Here is a 6,545-nt window from a genome sequence, read left to right as displayed (position 1 = left end):
GAATAAAGATTTACAACTGGAATATTTCATTCAGTGATATCTAGGATGTGGGATTTTAGTGTTCTCTTTATTTTTTTGAGCAGTGTATGTCATAATAGGGCCCAGGATAATGGACACGTACCAAGATGTGTAATATACTGTATATACCAGGTTGGGGATATAAATACCAGAATGGGTGATATATATACCAGGATGGGGCCCAGAATGGGGGATATATATACCAGGATGGGGAATATATATACAGTTGTGCTCAAAAGTTTACATACCCCGGCAGAATTTTTGCTTTCTTGGCCTTTTTTTCAGAGAATATGAATGATAACACCAAAACTTTTTCTCCACACATGGTTAATGTTTGGGTGGAGCCATTTATTGTCAAACTACTGTATTTTCTCTTTTTAAATCACATTGACAACCCAAGACATCCAAATGACCCTGATCAAAAGTTTACATACCCTTGTGATTTTTGCCTGATAACATGCACAGAAGTTGACACAAATGGGCTTGAATTGCTTGTTCTGTCCTCACTAAATGAGACAGGCCCACGTAGCTATACAGTCAGCTAAACTGCTATGCCGGGGTCCAATAAGGAGACTGTGGTTGAGTCTGTGCTTTATTAAACGTAGTGGTATATTGATGCGATGAAACTGTGAACAATGATATACATAAAATCAGTGCATGGTATAGAACAAATACATACTACACATGATAAATGTTATGCATGACATTTAGAAGGCTAGTAACTGAACTAGGAGTACAACTGGCTAAGCTAGGCTAATATAGAGCAGAAATATCTACAGAAAGCATAGTAACATAGTAACATAGTAAGGCCGAAAAAAGACATTTGTCCATCCAGTTCAGCCTATATTCCATCATAATAAATCCCCAGATCTACGTCCTTCTACAGAACCTAATTGTATGATACAATATTGTTCTGCTCCAGGAAGACATCCAGGCCTCTCTTGAACCCCTCGACTGAGTTCGCTATCACCACCTCCTCAGGCAAGCAATTCCAGATTCTCACTGCCCTAACAGTAAAGAATCCTCTTCTATGTTGGTGGAAAAACCTTCTCTCCTCCAGACGCAAAGAATGCCCCCTTGTGCCCGTCACCTTCCTTGGTATAAACAGATCCTCAGCGAGATATTTATATTGTCCCCTTATATACTTATACATGGTTATTAGATCGCCCCTCAGTCGTCTTTTTTCTAGACTAAATAATCCTAATTTCGCTAATCTATCTGGGTATTGTAGTTCTCCCATCCCCTTTATTAATTTTGTTGCCCTCCTTTGTACTCTCTCTAGTTCCATTATATCCTTCCTGAGCACCGGTGCCCAAAACTGGACACAGTACTCCATGTGCGGTCTAACTAGGGATTTGTACAGAGGCAGTATAATGCTCTCATCATGTGTATCCAGACCTCTTTTAATGCACCCCATGATCCTGTTTGCCTTGGCAGCTGCTGCCTGGCACTGGCTGCTCCAGGTAAGTTTATCATTAACTAGGATCCCCAAGTCCTTCTCCCTGTCAGATTTACCCAGTGGTTTCCCATTCAGTGTGTAATGGTGATATTGATTCCTTCTTCCCATGTGTATAACCTTACATTTATCATTGTTAAACCTCATCTGCCACCTTTCAGCCCAAGTTTCCAACTTATCCAGATCCATCTGTAGCAGAATACTATCTTCTCTTGTATTAACTGCTTTACATAGTTTTGTATCATCTGCAAATATCGATATTTTACTGTGTAAACCTTCTACCAGATCATTAATGAATATGTTGAAGAGAACAGGTCCCAATAATGACCCCTGCGGTACCCCACTGGTCACAGCGACCCAGTTAGAGACTATACCATTTATAACCACCCTCTGCTTTCTATCACTAAGCCAGTTACTAACCCATTTACACACAATTTCCCCCAGACCAAGCATTCTCATTTTGTGTACCAACCTCTTGTGCGGCACGGTATCAAACGCTTTGGAAAAATCGAGATATACCACGTCCAATGACTCACCGTGGTCCAGCCTATAGCTTACCTCGTCATAAAAACTGATTAGATTGGTTTGACAGGAGCGATTTCTCATAAACCCATGCTGATATGGAGTTAAACAGTTATTCTCATTGAGATAATCCAGAATAACATCCCTCAGAAACCCTTCAAATATTTTACCAACAATAGAGGTTAGACTTACTGGCCTATAATTTCCAGGTTCACTTTTAGAGCCCTTTTTGAATATTGGCACCACATTTGCTATGCGCCAATCCTGCGGAACAGACCCTGTCGCTATAGAGTCCCTAAAAATAAGAAATAATGGTTTATCTATTACATTACTTAGTTCTCTTAGTACTCGTGGGTGTATGCCATCCGGACCCGGAGATTTATCTATTTTAATCTTATTTAGCCGGTTTCGCACCTCTTCTTGGGTTAGATTGGTGACCCTTAATATAGGGTTTTCATTGTTTCTTGGGATTTCACCTAGCATTTCATTTTCCACCGTGAATACCGTGGAGAAGAAGGTGTTTAATATGTTAGCTTTTTCCTCGTCATCTACAACCATTCTTTCCTCACTATTTTTTAAGGGGCCTACATTTTCAGTTTTTATTCTTTTACTATTGATATAGTTGAAGAACAGTTTGGGATTAGTTTTACTCTCCTTAGCAATGTGCTTCTCTGTTTCCTTTTTGGCAGCTTTAATTAGTTTTTTAGATAAAGTATTTTTCTCCCTATAGTTTTTTAGAGCTTCAATGGTGCCATCCTGCTTTAGTAGTGCAAATGCTTTCTTTTTACTGTTAATTGCCTGTCTTACTTCTTTGTTTAGCCACATTGGGTTTTTCCTATTTCTAGTCCTTTTATTCCCACAAGGTATAAACCGCTTACACTGCCTATTTAGGATGTTCTTAAACATTTCCCATTTATTATCTGTATTCTTATTTCTGAGGATATTGTCCCAGTCTACCAGATTAAGGGCATCTCTAAGCTGGTCAAACTTTGCCTTCCTAAAGTTCAGTGTTTTTGTGACTCCCTGACAAGTCCTCCTAGTGAAAGACAGGTGAAACTGTACAATATTGTGGTCGCTATTTCCTAGATGCCCGACCACCTGCAGATTTGTTATTCTGTCAGGTCTATTAGATAGTATTAGGTCTAAAAGTGCTGCTCCTCTGGTTGGATTCTGCACCAATTGTGAAAGATAATTTTTCTTGGTTATTAGCAGAAACCTGTTGCCTTTATGGGTTTCACAGGTTTCTGTTTCCCAGTTAATATCCGGGTAGTTAAAGTCCCCCATAACCAGGACCTCATTATGGGTTGCAGCTTCATCTATCTGCTTTAGAAGTAGACTTTCCATGGTTTCTGTTATATTTGGGGGTTTGTAACAGACCCCAATGAGAATTTTGTTACCATTTTTCCCTCCATGAATTTCGACCCATATGGACTCGACATCCTCATTTCCTTCGCTAATATCCTCCCTTAAAGTGGACTTTAGACAAGACTTTACATAGAGACAAACCCCTCCTCCTCTCCGATTTTTACGATCCTTTCTAAACAGACTGTAACCCTGTAAGTTAACTGCCCAGTCATAGCTTTCATCTAACCATGTCTCGGTTATTCCCACTATGTCAAAGTTACCTGTAGATATTTCTGCTTCTAGTTCTTCCATCTTGTTTGTCAGGCTTCTGGCGTTTGCGAGCATGCAGTTTAGAGGATTTTGTTTTGTTCCAATCTCCTCGCTGTGGATTGTTTTAGAAATGTTCTTACCTTCCTTCTGGGGAATGTTTTCCTGGATCTTCTTTGTTCAAGTCTAATGTTTTTCTTCCCGTCCCCTCTTCTTCTAGTTTAACGCCCTCCTGATGAGTGTAGCGAGTCTTCTGGCGAATGTGTGTTTCCCAGGTTTGTTGAGGTGTAGTCCGTCTCTGGCGAGGAGTCCATCGTACAAGTAATTCACACCGTGGTCCAGGAATCCGAATCCTTGTTGCCTGCACCATCGTCTTAGCCAGTTGTTTGCATCAAGGATCCTGTTCCATCTCCTGGTGCCATGCCCGTCTACTGGAAGGATAGAAGAAAAAACTACCTGTGCATCCAGTTCCTTTACTTTCTTCCCCAACTCTTCAAAGTCTTTGCAGATTGTCGGTAGGTCCTTCCTTGCCGTGTCATTGGTGCCAACATGTATCAGAAGAAATGGGTGGACGTCCTTGGAGTTGAAGAGCTTTGGTATCCTATCGGTCACATCCTTGATCATCGCACCTGGAAGGCAGCATACTTCTCTTGCAGTTATGTCCGGTCTGCAGATGGCTGCTTCTGTGCCTCTCAGTAGTGAGTCTCCCACCACCACCACTCTTCGTTGCTTCTTGGCTGTACTTTTTGCTGTCACTTGTTGCTGTGTGCCCTTTTCTTTTTTGCTTGCTGGTATTGCTTCATCCTTAGGTGTGCCATCTTCATCCTCTACAAAGATTTGATATCGGTTCTTCAGTTGTGTGGTTGGTGATTTCTCCATGGTCTTCTTGCTTCTTTTGGTCACATGCTTCCACTCATCTGCTTTTGGAGGTTCTCTGACACTTTTTTCACCTTCTGTGACCAGTAGAGATGCTTCTGTTCTGTCTAGAAAGTCTTCATTCTCTTTGATGAGTTTCAATGTTGCTATTCTTTCTTCCAGACCCCGCACCTTTTCTTCTAAAAGGGCCACTAGTCTACACTTCTGACAGGTGAAATTTAATTCTTCTTCTGGTCGATCTGTGAACATGTAGCACATGCTGCAGCTCACCATGTAGGTTGTCACATCTGCCATGTTGCTCCTAGATCCTGCTGACTTGCTGTGTGTTTTCCTTCTTGTGTAATCTACTCAGCCAAGCTCTCTTGCATTAATGTCCTACAGGCAAAAATTCGGTTTGATAAAAAATATGGAACGCTTCACGAATTTGCGTGTCATTCTTGCGCAGGGGCCATGCTAATCTTCTCTGTATCGTTCCAATTTTAGTATATGTGCTGCCGAAGCAAGCACAATAAATAAGAAATCTACTTTCACTGGGGCTAGAACCCATGTTTCCCACTCTGCAGTCAAAGACCTTAACCACTCAGCCATCAACTAAAAACATACCGGCAATGCAATCGCAAGGGGGATGAAGTGCAAGCGTCTTTCCTTGAAAGCAAAGGGGAGGAGAATCAGACATGGAAAATACAAAAAACAGAAAAATAGAAATGTCAACATGACTCTGACCGCTAGAGGGAGCCAAAGCACTATAAACAAATAAAGGTATGAACAAATTGGATGGCGGAGACAGAACATGGCTACTAAAGGTAACATCCTCACCTGTGATCTGTGACGAATGCCATGAAAATTGTTCGGGATGCAAAGAAAAACCTACAAATAACATCAGCTGAAATATTGGACTCTCTGAAAACTAGTGGTGTGGCTGTTTCAAGATGCTCAATAAGGAGGCACTTGAAGAAAAGCCGTCTACCAGGAAATTTTAGAGCACTTCATGATTCCCTCTGCCGACAAGCTTTTTTGGAGGTGGAAATTTAATTCTCCAGCAGGACTTGGCACCTATCCACACTGCCAAAAGTACCAATACTTGGTTTAAAAACAACAGCATCACTGTGCTTCATTGGCCAGCAAACTCGTATGACCTTAACCCCATAGAGAATCTATGGGGTATTGTCAAGAGGAAGATGAGAGACACCAGACCCAACAATGCAGACGAGCTGCAGGCTGCTGTCAAAGCAACCTGGGCTTCCATAACACTTGAGCAGTGCGACAGGCTGATCGCCTCCATGCCACACTGCATTGATGCAGTAATTGATGCAAAAGGAGCCCCGGCTAAGTATTGAGTGCGTTTACTGAATATACATTTCAGTAGGCCAACATTTTAGATGTTAAAATCATTTTTTTCAAGCTGGTGTTATAAAGTATTCTAATTTACTTTGGGGTTTTCATGGGTTGTAAGCCATAATCATCAACATTAACAGAAATACATCACTCTATTTGTAATGACTCTATCTAATACATGAGTTTCACTTTTTGTATTGAAGAACTGAAATAAATTAACTTTTTGATGATATTCTAATTTTTTGAGATGCACCTGTACATGCCACTTCATAAGGCAACTTGACTCCACTAACAAGGTAAAGGCAAAGCATTGATGAACATGGAGAAGAGCAAAAAAACTTTTTCACATTATTGCTAAAAAGACCTATCTGTCTACGCAACTATATATTGGTAGCCTTATATAACCCCTCTTCTAAAATAAAAGTTGGCAGTGAAGGATATGTTTTCAGCCTATGTATATTTGTACTAGAAGTATCAGAAAACAATCCATTTCATCTCTTTATATACAGTACATACATACTTGACAGTCATTTTCTAAGTGTTTGCTTTTTTTCATGCCCTTCAGCGAAGAGCTTTCTGTGTATGTAGGAAGTATTCACCTCAGATGACCGTCAAAAATAGATCTGACAGGAAAATTATCAGGTGAAGGGTTGATTTCAATGTCATTGTGTACAACACCCATTCATTATTGTTTTATTTGGGAAAAAATAATATTCTAGACACTAAA

The 6,545-nt window shown here is 40.5% G+C and overlaps 1 non-coding gene across 1 annotated transcript; it reads right to left on the bottom strand.

The window, feature by feature from the left end:
- Positions 1–4,883: 4,883 nt before the first annotated feature.
- Positions 4,884–4,990, bottom strand: LOC138660466 (U6 spliceosomal RNA). Its single transcript, XR_011317862.1, has one exon. It is a non-coding gene; the product is annotated as a U6 spliceosomal RNA (small nuclear RNA).
- Positions 4,991–6,545: the final 1,555 nt, after the last annotated feature.

The sequence above is a fragment of the Ranitomeya imitator genome, chromosome 1 (genome assembly GCF_032444005.1).
Source record: "Ranitomeya imitator isolate aRanImi1 chromosome 1, aRanImi1.pri, whole genome shotgun sequence".
In the NCBI taxonomy this organism is placed as follows: domain Eukaryota; kingdom Metazoa; phylum Chordata; class Amphibia; order Anura; family Dendrobatidae; genus Ranitomeya; species Ranitomeya imitator.
Note: the sequence above shows the minus strand (reverse complement) of the source record. Positions and strands in the feature narration are given on the sequence as shown.